The sequence below is a fragment of the Balaenoptera borealis genome (genome assembly GCF_965194805.1).
Source record: "Balaenoptera borealis genome assembly, chromosome: 13".
NCBI lineage: Eukaryota > Metazoa > Chordata > Mammalia > Artiodactyla > Balaenopteridae > Balaenoptera > Balaenoptera borealis.
Window position 1 is genome coordinate 38,073,496 of NC_138870.1, and position 21,172 is coordinate 38,094,667.

The 21,172-nt window shown below is 40.0% G+C and overlaps 1 long non-coding RNA gene across 1 annotated transcript; it reads left to right on the forward strand.

The window, feature by feature from the left end:
* The first annotated feature begins 6,908 nt into the window (after positions 1–6,908).
* On the forward strand, positions 6,909–19,560 carry LOC309608873. Its single transcript, XR_014233137.1, has 2 exons — positions 6,909–17,475; positions 17,863–19,560. It is a non-coding gene; the product is annotated as an uncharacterized lncRNA (long non-coding RNA).
* Positions 19,561–21,172: the final 1,612 nt, after the last annotated feature.

Below are 21,172 nucleotides of genomic sequence, written 5' to 3' on the forward strand. Positions count from 1 at the left end.
TCAAAGAGTTTACAGTTTCCTGGATAAGGGAAACATGGGGAAAATAATTTAACTAAAATATGGAAATTTGTGATAAATGTATGCATAGACTCGTAGGGTACAGAGCTGAAGCCACTAGTCCAATCTTGAGGTACAAGAAAACATCCTGGAGGAAGCAGTGTCTTGAAGCTTAAGGGACAATCTGGAAGAATTGAGTTGAAAAGTTCCTAGTTTTTAATTTACTACATTATACAGAAATTGCCCTACTAAGTGTAAGCTATTCATACATTGTTAGTTCCCCTATTGGACTGATAATATCTTTAGGAAGGGACCATGTCTCATTTATCTTTTTGTGTCCCCTGATTCTACTTGAATGTTGTAAGGGATTGGATCCAAGTACTCTGAATACAAATGAAGGTACAGACAACTGTGCATATAATTACAAAGATTTTATTATTACTATAATGTTATAGAACTATGAAATTTTAGAGCTGGAATTAGAATTGATCTTGAGGGCATTTAATCCACCATGCAGGGAGCTCTCTCACCTGCCCACTTGCATCTCTTACAAGCGTCCTACATTAATAAATCTACTTCTTGCCTATCACTTTGCCTCTCGCTGAATTCCTTCTGCACTGAGACACAAAGAACCTGAGTAAGAGCCTCAGTAAGTCCAGACACCAGCTCAGCCAGCGAGGAGGAGTGCCCATCCATCCCATCCCCTGCCCTCCTTCCTTTTCTGCTCCTCGGTCAGAATGCTTCATCTGCTACCAACTCTAAGTCCAAACCTGGGAGACCCGTTTCCGCCTCCATTCTTGCCTGGCAATGTACAGAGATTGGTTCAAGATGGCGGAGAAGAAGAACGTCTGCTCACTCCCTCTTGCGAGAGCACCGGAATCACAGCTAACTGCTGAACAATCATTGACAGGAAGACACTGGAACTCACCAAAAAAGATACCCCACATTCAAAGACAAAGGAGAAGCTGCCATGAGGTGGTAGGAGGGGCACAATCACAATGAAATAAAATCCCATAACCACTGGGTGGATGACTCACAAACTGGAGAACAATTATACCACAGAAGTCCACCCACTGGAGTGAAGGTTCTGAGCCCCACGTCAGGCTTCCCAACCTGGGGGTCCAGAAACGGGAGGAGGAATTCCCAGAGAATCAGACTTTGAAGGCTAGTGGGATTTGATTGCAGGACTTCAACAGGACTGGGGGAAACAGAGATTCCACTCTTGGAGGGCGCACACAAAGTAGTGTGCGCATCAGGACCCAGGGAAAGGAGCAGTGACCCCATAGGAGACTGAACCAGACCTACCTGCTAGTGTTGGAGGGGTTCCTGCAGAGGCGGGGGGTGGCTGTGGCTCACCGTGGGGACAAGGACATTGGCAGCAGAAGTTCTGGGAAGTACTCCTTGGCATGAGCCCTCCCAGAATCTGCCATTAGCCACACCAAAGAGCCTGTACCCTCCAGAGCTGGGTCACCTCAGGCCAAACAACCAACAGGGAGGGACCTCAGCCCCTCCCATCAGCAGACAAGTGGATTAAAGTTTTACTGAGCTCTGCCTACCAGAGCAACACTGAGCTCTACCCACCACCACTCCCTCCCATCAGGAAGCTTGCACAAGTGTCTTAGATAGCCTCATCTACCAGAGGGCAGACAGCAGAAGCAAGAAGAACTACAATCCTGCAGTCTGTGGAACAAAAACCACATTCACAGAAAGATAGACAAGATGAAAAGGCAGAGGGCTATATACCAGATGAAGGAACAAGATAAAACCCCAGAAAAACAACTAAATGAAGTGGAGATAGGCAACCTTCTAGAAAAAGAATTCAGAATAATGATAGTGAAGATGATCCAGGACCTCGGAGAAAGAATGGAGGCAAAGATCGAGAAGATGCAAGAAATGTTTAACAAAGACCTAGAAGAATTAAAGAACAAACAAACAGAGATGAACAATACAATAACTGAAATGAAAACTACACTAGAAGGAATCAATAGCAGAATAACTGAGGCAGAAGAACGGATAAGTGACCTGGAATACAGAATGGTGGAATTCACTGCTGCGGAACAGAATAAAGAAAAAAGAATGAAAAGAAATGAAGACAGCCTAAGAGATCTCTGGGACAACATTAAACGCAACAACATTCGCATTATAGGGGTCCCAGAAGGAGAAGAGAGAGAGAAAGGACCCGAGAAAATATTTGAAGAGATTATAGTCTAAAACTTCCCTAACATGGGAAAGGACCTATGAGCTTTCCTTGGCTTACAACCAACATTTCTTAAGGGGTTCAACAGAAAAATTCTGAACAACCAACTTTGAAATGTTGAACTTTTGTGGACATAAGCACACAGACAAAAGAATCATGTACATATACTCAAAATGCTAAAACACCGAAATGTCAAATGGATAAGTCAAGCAATTGATCTTTTCAATATTAAATCGTAACCAGAACATCTATTCATGCTTATACTCTTCCTCTGAGTATATTAAACTCAACTCTTCTACCCTTGATATATTAACATTTTCTTCTTGGTGGCTCTTCATATACTTCTTTGTTTGTTTGTTTGTTTTATATACTTTTTAATATACAAGGTGAATAGACTTTGTGTCGTTGTTTTGTGCTTTTTTTGTTGTTGAAGTCTAGTTGATTTACAGTGTTGTGCCAATCTCTGCTATACAGCAAAGTGACTCAGTTATACACGTAGAGGTATTCTTTTATACATATAGTCTTTTCCATTTTGGTTTATCACAGGATGTTGAGTATAGTTCCCTGTGCTGTACAGTAGGACCTTGTTGTTTATCCACCCTGTATATATCGTTTACATCTGCTAATCCCACGTTCCCTTTCCTTCCCTCCCCCACCCCCCTTGCCGTTGGCAACCACAAGTCTGTTCTCTATGTCTGTGAGCCTGTTTCTGTTTTGTTCACAGATAGGTTCATTTGTGCCATATTTTAGATTCCACATATAAGTGATTATCATGTGGTATTTGTCTTTCTCTTTCTGACTTACTTCCATTGTATGATAATCTCTAGTTGCACCCATGTTGCTGCAAATGGCATTATTTCATCGCTTTTTATGGTTGAGTAGTATTTCATTGTGTGTGTATATATATACCACATCTTCTTTATCCATTCATCTGTCAATGGACATTTAGGTCCATGACTTGGCTACTATGAATAGTGTTGCTATGAACATAGGGGTGCATGTATCTTTTTGAATTATAGTTTTGTCTGGGTATATGCCCAGGAGTGGGATTGCTGGATCATATGGTAATTCTATTTTTAGTTTTCTGAGGAACCTCCACACTGTTTTGCATAGTGGTTGCACCAACTTACATTCCCCCCAGTAGTGTAGGAGGGCCCCCCGTCTCCACACCCTCTCCAGCACTTGTTATTTGTAGACTATTTAATGATGGCCATTTTGACTGGTGTGAGGTGGTACCTCATTGTAATTTTGATTTGCATTTCTCTAATAATTAGTGATGCTGAGCATCTTTTCATGTGCTTACTGGCCATCTGTATGTCTTCTTTGGAGAAATGTCTATTAAGATCTTCTGTCCATTTTTCAATTGGGTTGTTTGTTTTTTTGTTGTTGAGTTGTATGAGCTGTTTGTATATTTTGGAGATTAAGCTCTTGTCTGTCGCATCATTTGCAAATATTTTCTCCCATTCTGTAGGTTGTCTGTTTTCTACTTTTTAATGATTACTTATATCTTTCTAAAAATCACACCAGAATACACACATTCGTACAGAAAATTCATTTATAAAATAGCAACTTTAGCTATGATAATAATGGCAAAATTACCAAAATGTTCTTTAAACTTCTTTTTTTAGCCTTTTCTTCTTGATGGCTCTTCATATACTTTTTCATATACATTACTCATCCCACCTTCCCTACCCTCCTACTTTGCCAAGTGTACTGCTAAACCATTAAAACACCTACAGTGGTTGCATTTGTATTACTTATTGTTACAATAACCCAGGGGGCCTCTCTATGTGTTGCACTTTGCCAGCCAGGGTAGAAGCTATGTGGTCAAAGTGTAGTGCTCTTCTTACCCTTATAATGTGGTCCTTCCTGGTCTCTGTTGTCCAGAAGCGTGCTTCAGCCTCATCCTCAGGTTCTGGGATTTTCATAACTGTGTCTTGTCTCTGGATAGTTGCTAGTTGGTCTTCTTGTGAGTGAGACTGAGGTCAGGAGCAACATATGTCACCATCTTGATGACATCACCTCCTAATATTTTTAGGTTTAATATTTAGGTCTGTGATCTATTTGAGTTATTTTTATATATTATGCATGGGATGAATCAAAGTTAGTATTTTTTTGCATTTGGATATCCAATTGTTCAAGCATAATTTATTGAAAAGACTATCTTTTCTCCACTTAAATGCCTTTGCATCTTTGTAGAATTCCACATTTTCTTCATTATTCCAGTTTTGTAAGTCGTGAAATTAGCTACTGTTTATCTTCTAACTTTGGTCTTCTATTTCAGAACTATTTTTGCTATACTAGGTCCTTTGCATTTCCATATGAATTTTAGAACTAAAAGTCTTATCAATTTCTGACTAAAAGCCTTCTGGGATTTTGATTGAGCTTGCATTGAATCTAAAAATCAATTTGAGTCAAATTTACGTCTGCTGTCTCTGAACATGTATATTTTTCCATTTATTGAGGTCTTTTAAAATGTCTCTCAGCAATGTTTTGCAGGTTTCAGCTTACAGATCTTTCACATATTTTATCAGAATTGTCCCTGTGATGGGATTTATAGTAAGAACTGTATATTTGGTCTTTGTCCTGGCTCCTAGCACCCTTGGTGCTAAAACCCTTGGAATTTCCTAAGTGGTAAGAGTGATAAAGTTATCTTGATATTCATAACAAACCCCTTTCAACCACACCTAAGTTTATGTTAATGAGGTGACTTCTTGAAAGCACTTAAGGATGGGGGCTGGTTACCAAGGGAATCAACCATGTGATTGGAGAATTAGACTTTCAGTCTCATCCCCCTGACCTCTAGGAATGGGAGAGGGGCTGGAGGTTGAATTGGTGACCAATGGCCAATAATTTAATCAATTATGCCTAGGTAATGAAGCCTCCATAACGAACCCAAAAGATGGGGTTTGGACAGCTTCTGGGTTGGTGATCACGTGGAGATCTTGGGAGAGTGGTGCACTCAGAGAGGGCATGGAAGCTCCCCACCCTTTCCCCACACTTTGCCCTAAGCATCTTTTCTGTCTGGCCGTTCCTGAGTTAGTTACATCCTTTTATAATAAACTGGTGATCTAGTAAGTAAAATGTTTCTCTGAGTTTTGTGAGCTACTCTAGCAAATTAATCAAACTCAAGGAAGGGGTAGAAGGAACCTCCTGTTTATAGCCAGTCAGTAAGAAGCACAGGTGACAACCTGGGCTTGCAACTGGCATCCACAGTTGGGTGGGGTGGGCAGTCTTGTAGGACAGTGCCCTTAACTCCTGAGATATGATGCGTCCTCCAGGTAGATAGGGGCAGAATTAAGTTGAACTGTAGGACATAAATGAATGGTATATGAGAATTGCTTGGTGGTGTGGGGTAATAGACTCATTTTAGTCTAAGTTTTTAATAATTTTAAATACTATTGTAAATGGTATTTTTTAAACTTCAATTTCTGATTATCTCATACCAGTATATAGAAATACAATTTTTTTTGCATATTGATCTTGTATCCTGAAATCTTGTTAAACTAATATATTAGATCTAATAGATTTTTGTACATTCAATTGAATTTTCTACTTAAAAGATCATGTCTTTTGTAAATAAAGACAGTTTTACTTCTTTCTTTCCAATCTGGGTGGCTTTTATTTCTTCTTCTTGCCACATTGAAGAAGCTAGAATCTCCAGTATAATGTTGAAGAGAAGTGCTATGATTCACCATCCTGCTTCTAAGTATTTACTCAAAAAAAATTAAAGTATATATTCATATGAACATTTGTACACAAATGTTTTAGTAGCTTTATTTGTCATAGCTAAAAAGTGAAATAATACAAGTAGGCTATCAACAGATGAATGAAAAATAATAAACTGTAGTAAGTCCATACAGTGGAATATTATGCAGCAATATAAAAGAACGAACTATTGATTTGCTACGTGGATGAATCTCAAAATAATTATGGTGAGTAAAAGAAGCCATACATTACAATGCTTGGTGTCAGTTTATTTATCTCTTGTAAAAATAAAATGCAGTGTGTGTGTGTGAAAAAATAAAAAATTTTTTTAAAAAAGGAAGCCATACAGAAGAGTACATACTGTATGGTTTCAGGTTATATAAAATTCTGGGAAATGAAAATGTAAATTAAAGGAAAGCAGAACAGTGGTTATTTAGTCATGGGGTTGAGAAAGAGTGGAGAGAAACTGGAAAAAGAGATTACAAATGGGCATGAGGGAACTTTGAGAGGTGATTCATATTTTAATTATCTTGATTGTGGTTATGTTTCACAGGTGCAAAAATATGTCAGAATTTATCATTTATATCATAAATGATATAAATCATTTATATCATTTTATACACTTTAAATATGTGTAGTTTATTATATATAAATTATACCTTAATAAAGCTATTAAAAATAGCATTAAAAAAAGCACACTACAGGCAATGAATGAAGTCAGGTCCAGGATTATCTGGCTGGAAGTACATATAAAATGTTAAGTCTATCGTATAACCCCACTGCCAAAAACTCCCTAAATGTAGCCCAAACTCTGAGACATCTGAAGAGCAATTTTAAGGCCTGCTTACATTAGGTGACTGAGTGGCAAAGATGGATATATTATCAATTGAAGTGAGAAATAAATACGGAGAAGAGGCAGTTCTCAGAGAAAAGTTCCTAATATTTCTATTGGATTTAAACTGGGAGTGAGAAATAAATTTAAGGTATCTAAAGCATGGGATACCAATAGCTATCATGATTATCTTAGGAATAATATGTCATTGGCATGCAGCATGGTTTGGGGATGGAATAAATGAGAGAAAAAACTGGATATAATTAGCATATAATTAGTACTAAGCAAATACTGCTGACTGCTTATATACTGGTAATAAGTGGAGGAAATTTCTGCTCTTTTTCCAGGAAAGTGAGGAAAGCTTCTATTGGTGACCTCCCGCTCTCAGTTACAAAGCCATGAGCCATGGTCTCTGACTTCATGGAAACTTTCTTGAACTCATTTGTGGAGATCATTCAGTCCTACTAAGACCCTGGGATATTTGTTCAATTTCTCACACTTATAGCAACAATCCTCTAATAGATTTTACCCGATGCTCATCCTGCTGTGCATGTCACAAGGCAACGGTTTTATGCAAATATGACTCAACTTCCATTGCTGTCTCCATCCATTGCTTCATCCCAGAGTATCATCAGCTTATTAATTCAGTATCCCAGCTTGATCCTTCACCAGTCTTCATGATTTTTGAAATTTCCGCAAGGTTTCTGGTTCATGAGATATTATTAGTTTCTTTGCCTCAAATGAAAATGTTGTTCTGTGATCCAAAACCTGAATACCCTAAGCTGCTTCTCATAAACCTAATTTCTGTTGTTTCTATCAAGCTTCTAATATGTATATCTGAATTGCTGGATTTCCCTTGGAAAACTGTATTACAAGTAGCCTCAAAAAGCCAAAGGTCAGAATTCTATTTAAAAGCAAAATTCTACTACAATGTCGCATGTATTACTTGGGAATTTTGAGATGCAATATCTTCCCTTGAGATAGAAGTAAGTATTGATAGTTAACTAAGACAGTAAGTATTTTGCATTTTTGTCTATGTATTCCTAATTGTTTGAATTCAGTAAGTTTGGGGCTCACCAAGTTAGTATTTTATAGTCAAGGCACAATGAATGATACAAAAGAAATCAATGTCATGTCATTCTACTAGTCAGGGCTCTTTCAATTGCTAGTGATAAAACCCAATCTCAGACCAAGTTGAACAAAACAGGCTTTTCATTAGCTTACATAAACAAAAAGCTCACAGGTTTCTAGCTTCAAGCATAGTGGAATCCAGGTGCTCATATATGCTCATTCGTCCTATCTTGTACAGATCTTCTAGGCACGATGAATACCTGCAGCCCCAAAGACCCACACCCTGCTATCTTAGCAACCACCACAGAAGGAAAGCAACTTTCCCAGTAGTTCTAGCAGACAATTACCAGGGACAACTCTTCCTGAACTAAGCACTATGGCCAGGGGACTGGGGTGCTCAAATTAGGCCAGGGGCATGGGTCCTCTTTTGCATCTGAAACATGGAGTCACCCATGCTCAAATCATACGGCATGGGTTCTCCTCAGCAATGGAGGGGATTTGTAAACAGATATGATGAACAGATCTTTTCTACAGTTTTCAAGAAGATGATAATATCCTCAAAGACATATCTACAAGGCACTGTAAAATACAAAATCAAATATAATCAAGTGCCACACGTAGAAGGCAAACTGTATTTGTGCCATAGGTTGTCAGACATCTCTCTTGCAGAGAGTCATCAAGAAAAACTTTCAGAGGCAGTGATTTTACAATATTCTTGCATCCTTCTTTGATATTCGTACTATATATACTGCCAAATCAAACTTCCTAAAGCACTGCTAAAGAGCCTTTGGTAGCTCCTCAATACTTACATAATAAGGCACAGGCATCTCAGTCTGAAGATAATCTATGCAAATTCAATCAATAGTACACATAGCTTCTGACCTTGAATGAAATAACTAGTCTCTTTAAGCCTCAGTTTACTCATTTTATATAATGCCTACTTCAATGGATGTTGGAGGATTGCATGAGCCTATCACAGTATCTGGCTTACAATAGACTCAACAAGTAGAGGAGATACTGTCATTAATATTATTGCTCATATTCCTCCACAGGAACAGCCTTCTTCCTATTATTTTCTTATCAGATCTTCCCAATACTTTCCTCACACAGTGTAAGCTTGAAAAAGACAGAAACCCTGGCTTAGAACTACACCTGTAACATAGTAAGTGTTCAGTACACATTTGTTGAATGAATGAATGAATGAATGTCCTACCTTGTCTCCCACCTCGAATAGTGAACTCATTGAGGAGATGATCCCTGCTCAATTCATTTTTATATTACCCCAAATTCCTAGTTCTGAGCCTGGAACAAATAAATATTTGTCAAATGAATGACTGAATGGATAAAAACCAAACAATTGCCTCAGTTCTTCATTTCTCCCTTCTCAAACATTAATATAATCAATGAACATTTTTAACTGCAATCATAATCATCATTCTTAGCATTTTAAGCTTCATATTCAGAGGGAAAATAATGCTACAAATACTATGCCTTTGTGTTCAATCAAACAGACATACAAACTAAAGTTAAAAGCATAAGGACTGACATTTATGTTGTTCAATGACATTAAAAATGTAAAGATTGCTCAGCGATTTGGAGTGCTTTTTCTTAAACCTGTTTGCTTTTCAATCCCAGATAATGAATAGTAAATAGCATATATTTAATAAAACATTTCTGAAGTCAGAGCCTACTATTGAATGATCAGTAAAATGTGCCTTTCAACATATATGCAGGACTGATATAATCAGCTTTTTAATGAATCCCTAGACGGCAGCAGAAAGTTTTATAAATTCCAAATAGTGAGATTTTTATGAAAGTTATTAGCACACTGTTCACCAAAGAACTTTACGTCATTTCCTGGGATTTTTAACTGTTTTAACGAGGCAACAGTTACAAAAAGACTTAAAGCCTAAACTTCACTGGTGATATGATAGAACAAAGATCCATTTAGCCATTTCTTAAGTCATTCCCCAAGCATTTGCATATTGCATAAGCATGATAAAATAAAGAAGAGATGACTTGTTTTTTCCAAATTCTAATGGGACTGTGTGCTTGAACATGATTTGAACCCATGTTAGTGAATTTTCTAATGGAAAAATATGACCTCCTGCCTTTAAAATTAAATGACCCTTTGGAGACTTTGCTAACATTAAATGATCCATTCAAACATCTTGATGTATTAATATATGAATCAAAAACATCTGTATCATGTTTGGCTTAAAATATACATTGATTTGAAAATAAAATGGAAAGTTTTTGTTAAAATGTGTGCTTTATTTCGAAGACTGTAAACCATTAAACATATTTTTGATACTATTCTAAAATTTAATTCAGTTGTTTGAAATAATGCTCAGAGAAGTCTATCTTTCTTCCTGATATGGGACTACATAGAACCTTCCAGCAGAGGGTTTTGACCTGAGATCAGTTGACTTGGAGTTGGTCTATTGATAGGCTTCAGGAAGTCCTTGAAACCCCTGAAATTTTGTTCAAAATTCCGTGTATATATGTAGACATGTCTTTATTTAAATTGTGTTCAAAGTTTCGTGGGTCTATGCAGACATGTCTTTATCTAGAGCAGAGTTTCTCAATCTTGGCATTATTGAGATTGTGGGCCAGATAACTCTTTGCTGTGGGAGATGTCCTATGAACTATAGGATGTTTAGCATTATCCCTGGCCTCTACCCACAGGATGCCACCAACACAGCCCCAATCATGACTATCAAAAAGACTTCAGACATTACAATGTCCCTGGAGAACCACTGATCTAGAGAGTCCACTGCTCTCATCATATCTTATTCCCAAACAAATCAAGAGCCACTGCTTTAGCGTGTAGAACGAGAGTTCTAGTCACTTCCCCATTGGGCCCCATAGATAAGCATGCTGGTCATAAGCATGATTCCCCCCAAAATGAAACCCATTGCCATTACTTTTGTGGCAGGCAGAGTGATGGACCCCCTATGACCATCCTTCCCCCTGCAAAGTGCAAAGCCCTCAAGCTCTATTTTTTCAAAAACCTTTGACTAAGCTCTCCTAATTGCTGGATGGCTTCAGAAAAATCTAAGGATAGGGATTCCCTGGTGGCGCAGTGGTTAAGAATCCTCCTGCCAATGCAGGGGACACGGGTTCGAGCCCTGGTCCGGGAAGATCCCACATGCTGCAGAGCAACGAAGCCCGTGTGCCACAACTATTGAGCCTGTGCTGTAGAGCCTGCATGCCAAAGCTACTGAAGCCCGCGTGCCTAGAGCCTGTGCTCCGCAACAAGAGAAGCCACCGCAATGAGAAGCCTGCGCACCCCAACGAAGAATAGCCCCCACTCGCCACAACTAGAGAAAGCCCGCACGCAGCAATGAAGACCCAACACAACCAAAAATAAATAAATTAAATAAATAAATTTATTTAAAAAAAAAAAAGAAAATCTAAGGATTATGTTTCAAGAGTCATAAATCTCCTAGGTTTGTTGCTCACCTTGTTTTGATTCCCCACCACACAGCCCAGTGCTTGACTCAAGTAATAGATACATAGTTGGTTAATGATTGGATAATTGCATTATAAAAGCCATGGCATCTATTAAAGCCTATTCTTAATTAAAAGACCCATAGTATGAGGTGGTTCTGGAGTCACTTCCTCCCAAGGTTCTGATTTTCTCTGCCTGCCGACTGTAAATCTGTTGCCTCAGAGATCCTCTCCAGGGAGAACAGAGGCCAGTTAGCCCATTAACCTGGACCCGCTGGCGGCGGACTCTCTCTCTGCTCCATATAGGTTTGGCCCCATGTGCAGCTCACAGGTATCCCTGCAGGCATCTAATATTCAAAGTATCCTTCTCACCTCTACTGGAACCCTTGTAGGGTATAGGGTAGCTCTCATGCTCTGCTTTCCTTTTGCCAACAAGCGCATGGATTTTAACCTGCTTTCCTTTTCTCTTTCAGATTGCTACCACCCCTTCACTGTCCTTGATGTTCTTTTCCAAATCCAATTCTGAAGTGGAATACGATGTCTCTAGCACGCCTACCTTCCCCCACAACTTTCTTGTCTACCTCACACAGATTGTATTAAACAAAACCAAATTCAGCTACATACCGTTTCATGCACCCGAAACATAAGGACATAAAAAGGCTAAAACTACAAGTGTGAAATACCACCCAAAAGAAAGCTAATGTAGCCAAAGAAACTCCAAGTATAAGAGCATCACCAAAGTTAAAGACGTTTGCTGCATGACAAAAGGTTTGATTCACTGAGAATATAAATCTAAACTTAAATGTACTAATAAAATAACTTCAAACTATGTGAAGCAGAATTTGACAGACCTACCTGAGCAACTTGACAAATCCTCTATTACAATGAGATTTTAATATTAACTTTCTCAGTGATTGGATCAAACAAACCCTAAATTAATAAGTATATAAATATTTGGCAATATTGTTACAAGATTGATCTAATATACATATGTATTTCAAAACTTGTCCATGTAATGCACTCTAATAAAATATTTCATACCAATTTCTCTACATAAATCTATACTATCTCCTTCCTATCCTCTCTCAGCTGAGTTCTTTGCTACTTTGAGAAATTTTAAGCAGTAAGAATTTCTGCCTCTACCACATCTGCCCACTTAGCAGTATCTTCACCTTTACTCTACCTTCTCACATTTGCTACAGATGAAGTACCTGTGCTCCTATGTAAAAGCCAGCCCCTGCCCTTGTGCTTTAGACCCCATCCCTTCTACCCTCCTTCCTCCAACTGTCCTCCTTTCCCTCCTGTTTCGTTCTTCCGGATTATTCCTATTGGCATTCCCATTAGCATAATCCTACCTCCTGGAAATACTGCTCTGCTCCCATTTGCTAGTAACTACTGTCTCCTAACCCTCTCCTCTGATACTCTCAAATCTACTCTAGTCTGGCTTTCACACCCATCACTCCACTGAAACTGTTCCTGTCAAGGTTTCCAACGCTAAATAGTGGTCTTTTCTGAGTTCCCATCTTACTATGCTATTGTCAGCATTGACCCACTCTCCCCTTCTTTATTCCCTTTCTTCATTAGCTTCTAGGACACCCATCCCCTTGGCTTTCCTCCCACTTCAGAGTTTGGTCCTCAGTCTCTTTTACTGGTTCCTCATCTTCTCTGAGATGTCTTAACATTGGAGAGTCTCAGGGCCCAGTCTCTTTGGTCCTGTCCTCTTCCCTACTCACTCCCTTGGCAACCTCATCCAGTCAGGGTTTAAGTACTGTCTATATACTAATGTACATCCCAAATGTACATCTCCAGCCCAAGCTTAGCTCCTGAAATCTAAGTTTGTTTATCAAATTACAAGTTCTCCACTTGAAGAGCTCATTCACATCACGAACTCAAGATGTTTAAAACTTAACGTCTGATCTTCCCCCAAGAACCTAACTCACCCACAGACTTCCTACCTCAGTTAATGATGATCCCATCCCTCCGCAAGCCCAGGCAAAAACCTTGGAGTCATCCTTATTCCCTCTGTCTCATACCACCTTTATTCTGTCAGGAAATCCATTTGGCTCTATCTTTAAAAGATATCCAGAATTCAACCACTTGTCTTTACCACCATGCTACTACCATGGGCCCAGCCACCATTACCTCCTCCAAGGATTGTTACACTATCCTCTTGACTTTCCTGCTTCTATCCTTCTCCTTTAGTCTATTCTCAACACAGTGGCCACAATGACCCTTTGACAGTGTAAATCACATTATATCACTTCCCTGTTCCCCCTGTCACTCAGAGTAAACGCCAAAGACCTTACAATGAAATACACCTCATTATCTGACCTCTTCTGTCACTATTCTGTTTACACCCCTCCGGTCACACTGCCTCCTTGCTGTCCTTTGAACATACCACTCAAGTTCCCACTTACCAGTATCTCCATCTATGTGCTCTGTCTTCCTGCTTCGATCCTTTGCATTCCCTTTTCCAGCGGCCTAAAATGTTCTCCCCACAGATACCCACATGACTAATTTCCTCACCTTCTTCAGATCTTTGCTCAGATGTCATCTTTTTAGTGAAGCCTTCCATGACCCCTTTATTTATAATAGCAAAAATCACCTCCAGTCCTCCTGTATTACATTCTCCCCACAGCCTTTATCAGATTCTTACACTCTTCTAATATACTTACATACTACACTCATGATTTGTTATCTGTCTTCCTCCACTAGAATGTAAGCTCTTATGGGCAAAGATTTCTGTCTGCTTTGTTCACTGGTGTATCTCAGGCACTTCAAAGAGTTCCTGGTGCACATTCCTCTCCTTGCACGTGCTTAGTAGAAATTTGTTAAATGAAAGAACTTCTCCCCAAAAATCATCAGGGAGTTTGGGGGTTTTGAGCCACTCATTCTCCTTGCATGGCGCTTGCAATAAACCTTCCTCTGCTCCAAACTCCAACGTTAAGGTTTGTTTGGCCTCACTGTGCACATGAACCTGGGTTTGGCAACATCTTCAATGGGCTCCAATCTGGCTTTCACTTACATTTAAGACTATTTTTGTCAATGTCATTTTCATTCTCTCTGTTGTCAAATTCAAAGAGCTTTTCTCTGTCCTTATCTTATCTCTCAGCAGCATTCCAGAAGGAGGTTAACCTTTTCTTCTTTGTTATAATCTTCTCTTGGTTTCCTGACACAATGCATTCTTGCTTTTCCTCTTACCTCACTGCCTGCTCCTTCTCAGAGGGGGTACCTCCTTCACAAACTCTCTTTGCTGGTGTTCCTCAGAGTCATTCCAGGGCCCTCTTCTTCTGTTTTCTCTCTACATCTTTTCTTACGTGATCCCACCCAATAGTTTTAAATACCACCTATATTTTGATGATTCCTAAATTGGTATCTCCAGTATGGATGTCTCCTCTCAACCCCAGGTACTCATAACCAACTTTAACCAATGTCCATTGAGTGACTCAACAGCTTCATGAACCCAAAATTGAATTTCCAGTTCAAACTCGTTCCCCATACCTTCACCGTCTTAGTAAATGTCTTCTTTGCTCATCTCACTGCTCAACCTACAAGCCTCAGAATCTTTGTGATCCCTTCATTTCCGTCATTCATCACATTTAATCCATCAGAAAGCCCCACTGATTCTAGCTTTACAGCCTATCTCAAATATATCCATTTCTTTCCATTTAAACTGCCATCAACTTTGTCCATGCCACCATCATTTCCTCATTTCCCCTCTAGTCTACTGAATAGTCTTTTCCTCCCTCCCTCCCTCCCTCCCTTCCTTCCTTCCTTCCTTCTTTCCTTCCCTCCTTCCTTCCTTCTATTACAGAGCAACGTGCCCACAGTGCAGAAAGCCAAACTCCGACAGCAGGTGTTTGCAGCAAAGTAAGAATTTATTTGCAGGAAGTCAAGCAAGGAGGATGGGCAGCTCATGCTCAAAAGACTCAACTTCCCAATGGCTTTCAGGCAAGGGTGTTTAAAGACAGTATTAGGGGAGAGGTTCGTAGAATGCGTGATCACCTCTTGGACCTTCTTCTGATTGGTTAGAGGTGAAGTAACAGGGTAATGTTTCAGGAATCTCAACCTTCTGGTTCCAATCAGTCTGGGGTCTACATCTTGTGGCCAAAATGTAGTCATCATCCTCCACCTAGTTGGGGGAGGGGGTCTTAGTTTCTACAGAACGACTCAAAGATACGCATCAGATTGTTATAAATACCCCTCCAGGAGGATTTAGGAGTCCTGTGACCCTATTGTCCTAATCATTAACTGCTTGAGCCTGTGCTCTGGAACGCAGGGAAGGCCTAGGAGACTAAAGGCCTTTTCTCTACAAACAAGAAACAGGGAACACAGAGGGGCTTTTACCTGGGAAGGACCCCCAGGGTCCTGCTTGGTTTCAGTCTCCCCTTTTCATAGATACTCCTCAATCCTGAGAGGAACAGGGGCAGGACAAGAAAGGGAATAAAGTTTTGGATAGAGAGATTAATCATAAACTCAGCAAGGGAACTCAGCTTTAGGGGGACTCGGTTTCCCTTCCTTTTCTTTCTCTCTCTCTTTCTCCTTCCTTCCTTTCTCTTTCTGCCTACTTTGTAATCTCTTGCCTATCCCTTCCTACTCCATTCCTCGCAACAAGAAAGTGATTTTAAAAAATAATAAGAAGATTACTCCCTCACCCTTCCCTGGGTTCTATTGCACTTATAATAAAATCCAAACCACTTACCATGTTTTATACGACTGGGCTTCATCTAGTCCCTGCCCAACGCTACAGCCCCTTCCCCTTTGCTGAACAATGCTTATCCCCATAGATTCTGCCCCAGTTCCACAGACATAGCATGTTTTCCTGTTTCAAAGCATCTGCACATGATCTTTCCTCTGCTGGGAACCTTCCTCCCGCCACTCCTGCACATGCAGCTTCTTCCCATCCTTCACGACATGCCTGAAATGTTACCACCCAGGGTAAAGTTTGCCTCATCTCTACCTTGTTTCTTTTCTAGAACTTATTATAATTTACACTTTTTTATTGACTTAGATTGTCTGTCCAGCAAAACTGAACACAAGCTGTGTGGGCAATGACCACATTGAACTTGTTCACCATGATATTCTTATAGTCTAGGACAGAGCCTTGCAAACACGTATTTCTTGAATGAATTAAATACCGAATCAATGACATACCTGGAGGGGAGTGACATGATCAAATCCATGTTTTAGGGCAGTGGCTCTTAACTGGAGGCAATCCTCCCTCTCCCCCAGGGATGTTTGGATGTTTTGTATTGTCATGACTGGAGTGAAGGAGGACTTGCTAGTGAGTAGAGGCTAGGGTTGCTGATAAGCATCCTGTAAGGCACAGGACAGCCCTACACAACAAAGAATGATCTGGCCCCAAATGCCCACAGTGTCAAGGTTAAGAGATTCTGCTTTAGAGAGATCAAGGTAAAATTTAAAGAATAGATTATTGCTAATCTCTTCCTCAGTTGGCAGTGGGGAGACCAATTAGAAGGTCGTTCCAGGTAAGAGAGGATGTCGTATAATGGAAAAAAGTATGTGGTAAGGAGAGAAGTAAATACATGTTTAGGACGTTTGGATATAGGGTAAATGTTTAGAGCTGACTATACTTTGTAAATAACCATTGGAGGAGAGAGAGAGTCAGACAGACAGACAGACAAAGATATCCAGGATTACCCACAAGTTTCTTGTTTAGGTGTCTAGATAAAAGCAGTGCATTCACTGAGTCTGAAGATATAGGAAGCTGAGCTCACTTGGAGAGGAAGATGCAATCAGTCTTGAATGAAACATGAAGTTAATAAATGGTTGGGGAACTCACAATTCGAACCTAACAAATTCCATCACCGAAGTAAAAAAAAAAAAACAAAAACCCAAGATATAAATTCTCAGAGATAAATCAAGACAAATCTTATAAAGGTGAAAACAATATGGTATGAATAAATAGCATACAGTACAATTACTATAGATATTTCACAAAAGGAAAGAAAAGAGAATAACATGAAATAAGGTAAAAAGGAATAAAAACTTCAGAAATGCAATGATTCAAAATATCTACAGAAATCATTGAGAGCATACAATAAAGCAGAAACTGAACTTACAATAAGATGATAATGAGAGTAGGAAACCTTTAAACTGATGTATAATCCCTTTTAGCACAAGTGAGCAATTAAATGGCCAGTTTGGATTACTCATGTGAAAGGAATTTAAAAGTTTTATAATATATATAGAAAAGGTCTTTCCGGGGCTTCCCTGGTGGCGCAGTGGTTGAGAATCTGCCTGCCAATGCAGGGGACACGGGTTCGAGCCCTGGTCTGGGAAGATCCCACATGCCGCGGAGCAGCTAGGCCCGTGAGCCACAACTACCGAGCGTGCGCGTCTGGAGCCTGTGCTCCGCAACAAGAGAGGCCGCGACAGTGAGAGGCCCGCGCACCGCGATGAAGAGTGGCCCCCACTTGCCACAACTAGAGAAAGCCCTCGCACAGAAATTAAGACCCAACACAGCCAAAAATAAAATTAATTAATTAATTAATTAAAATACTTATAAAAAAAAAAAGGAAAAAGTTTGCTGACCTCTGATCTAGAGTTAAAAAAAAAGAGGTCAGTAATGTTTATAGAAAAGGTCTTTTCTATATATATCCCCTTTAAAACAATGGTGTTAAGGCTTCTGATTTTATTTCTGACCTTTATGACTTGAAGTTCTTCATTGTAAAGATTTATATATGTTTATAGAACCACAACATAAAAGTATACTTTTGACTAAAAGAAATTATACTTTAAGATCAAGGCTTAATTGTAAAAGACTACAATATTTTAAAGTAGTGGTTGTGGGACTTTCCTGGTGGCCCAGTGGTAAAGAATCTGCCTTACAATGCAGGAGACACAGGTTCGATCCCTGGTCAGGGAACTAAGATCCCACATGCTGCGGGGCAACTAAGCCCGTGCCACAACTACTGAGCTCACGCACCTCAACTAGAGCCCACGTGCCGCAAACTACAGAGCCCACACACTCTGGAACCTGTGCGCCACAACGAGAGAGAAAACCTGCATGCTACAACTAGAGAGAAGCCCATGCACCACAAGGAAGAGCCCACACACTGCAAGGAAAGATCCCGTATGCCTCAATGAAGATCCCCGTGTCACAACTAAGACCCAATGCAGCCAAAAATAAATTAAATAAGTAAATAAACAATAAGTAAATTTAAAAACAAACAAATAAATAAATTAAATTAAATACTGGGTTGTGGTAGGCTGAGATATCTTCCCTCCAAAGATATCAGATCTTAATCCCTGGCACCTGTAAATTTTAACTTATCTGGAAAAAGGGTCTTTGCAGATGTGATTAAGTTAAGGGTCTTGAGATGGGGAGATTATTCTGGATTATCTGAGTGGACTCTAAATGCAATCACATGTAATCTTATAAGAGGGAGGCAGAGGGAGATTTGATACAGGCAGAAGTAGAGAAAACATAGACAGAAGAGGAGGCCATGTGACTATGGAGATGAATTGGAGTGATACAGCCCCAAGCCAAGGAATGCTGGCAGCCAGCAAAAGCTGGAAGGGGAAAGGAATAGATTCTCCTCTAGAAGTTCCAGAAGAAGCTAGCCCTGCCAACACCTTCATTTCAGCCCATTAATATTGATTTTGGACTTCTTGCCTCCAGAACTATGAAAGAATACATTTCTGTTGTTTTAGGACACCAGTTTGCAGTAATTTGTTATTATAGCAGCCATAGGAAACTAATACAAAAGAATATTTTAAATACTTGTATATTTAAAAAACAAGAAGGAAAGTAGGGAGAGATGAGACGAGAGATGTGCAGATATCTGATCTCAGAGGACATTGTAAACTATATGAGGGAGGTTGGTCTTGATCTTAGCATAGGGAAGAACCACGGAAAGATTTTAATTAGAAGAATGGTCTGATCACATTTGCATTTAAAAAGGATCCTGGGCTTCCCTGGTGGTGCAGTGGTTAAGAATCCGTCTGCCAATGCGGGGGACACAGGTTCAAGCCCTGGTCCGGGAAGATCTCACATGCCGCGGAGCAACTAAGCCCGTGCGCCACAACCACTGAGCCTGCGCTCTAGAGCCCGCGAGCCACAACTACTGAGCCCGCGTGCCACAACTACCGAAGCCCGCGTGCCTAGAGCCCGTGCTCCGCAACAAGAGAAGCCACCGCAATGAGAAGCCCGCGCACCGCAACGAAGAGTAGCCCCAACTCGACTCAACTAGAGAAAGCCCGCACGCAGCAATGAAGACCCAGCACAGCCAAAAATAAATAAATAAAATAAATTTTAAAAAAAATAAAAAAATAAAAAGGATCCTTCTGACTACAGCGTGGAGAAGGAGTTGGAAGGAAGCTAGAAGGAAGAATGCAAAGAGACTTCTAGGAAACAAGAAGGGGTTGCAAACCAGAGGGATTGGTGATCTGTAATGCATTAGCGGCTGTGGGGATGGTTAGAAGGGGCCAGATTGAAGAGATGTTTAGGAGAATGCATAGACAAGACTCAGTAATTAATTATATATGAGGGGAGCAAGGAAGAAAGAGTCAAGCTGACTCCCATGTTGCTGACTTCAGCAACTGTTTGTCCTATTTTACTATTACCAAAAGAAGGAAATACTGCTAAAGATTTGAGGTGAAAGAAGAGCTCATTTGAATTTGAGATGTCTGTGAGACATACAAGTCAATGTGTGTTTTCTAATTTTAAAAGTAATATGATTTGTAGTAGATTATTTGGAAAATGGAGGGGAAAAAAGAAAGCAAACATCATCTTTAACCCCACTACTCAGAGACAGTTACAGTTAATATATGGGTGTATAGTCTTTTCTTTAAACCTGTATACACACACACACACACACACACACACACACACACACACACACACAAGCAATATTAGGTGATTAAAATATTGTTTTGTAATCTGTTTTTCCCTTTAACAATGAATCATGGCCATTTTTATCAATCATCATTCTTCTACAGTACTTTCAACGGCTGCTTAGGATTTCATTATATAAATTTGTGACGACTGATTTTAGCAGTCCCCTATTGTTATCAACCCCCTTTTGTCATCAAAATATATAACGAGAGGACTTTTAGGGCAGTGAAACTATTCTGTAGTTAAATGTCATTATACGTTCGTTGTTTTTTTTTAAATTTATTTATTTATGACTGTGTTGGGTCTTTGTTTCTGTGCGAGGGCTTTCTCTAGTTGCAGCAAGCGGGGGCCACTCTTCATCGCGGTGCGTGGGCCTCTCACTATCGCGGCCTCTCTTGTTGCGGAGCACAGGCTCCAGACGCGCAGGCTCAGTAATTGTGGCTCACGGGTCCAGTTGCTCCGCGGCATGTGGGATTCTCCCAGACCAGGGCTCGAACCTGTGTCCCCTGCGTTGGCAGGCAGATTCTCAACCACTGCGCCACCAGGGAAGCCCTCATTATACGTTTTTCAAAACGCATAGAATGCACAACACCGAGAGTGAGCTCTGATGTAAACTATGGATTTTAGGTGATAGTGGTGTGTCACTGTAGATTCTTTCATTGTAACAAACGTATCATTTTTGTGTGAGATGTTGATAGGAAGGGAGGTCGTGTACATGTGGAGGCGGAAGGCACACGGGAACTCTCTGTACCTTCTGCTCAACTGTGCTGTGAACCCAAAACTGCTAAAAAAAAATAAAGTCAAGTGTATTATGATGAGCATCCTTGTATGTAACTCTGTTTGCATATTGCTGACTATTTCCTTAAGATAAATTCCAGTAAGTGGAATTGTCTGGTCAAAAGGCATGCTCATTTAACAACTTGTTTGTGTTACCGAATAGCCCTCCAGAAAGTTTATGGTAAGTTACACCCCTATTAAGAGAGTACACTTGAGTTGATTTCTCATCCCTGACTCAACACTGCCCATATTGTATTTCACTCCACACCTCCATTTA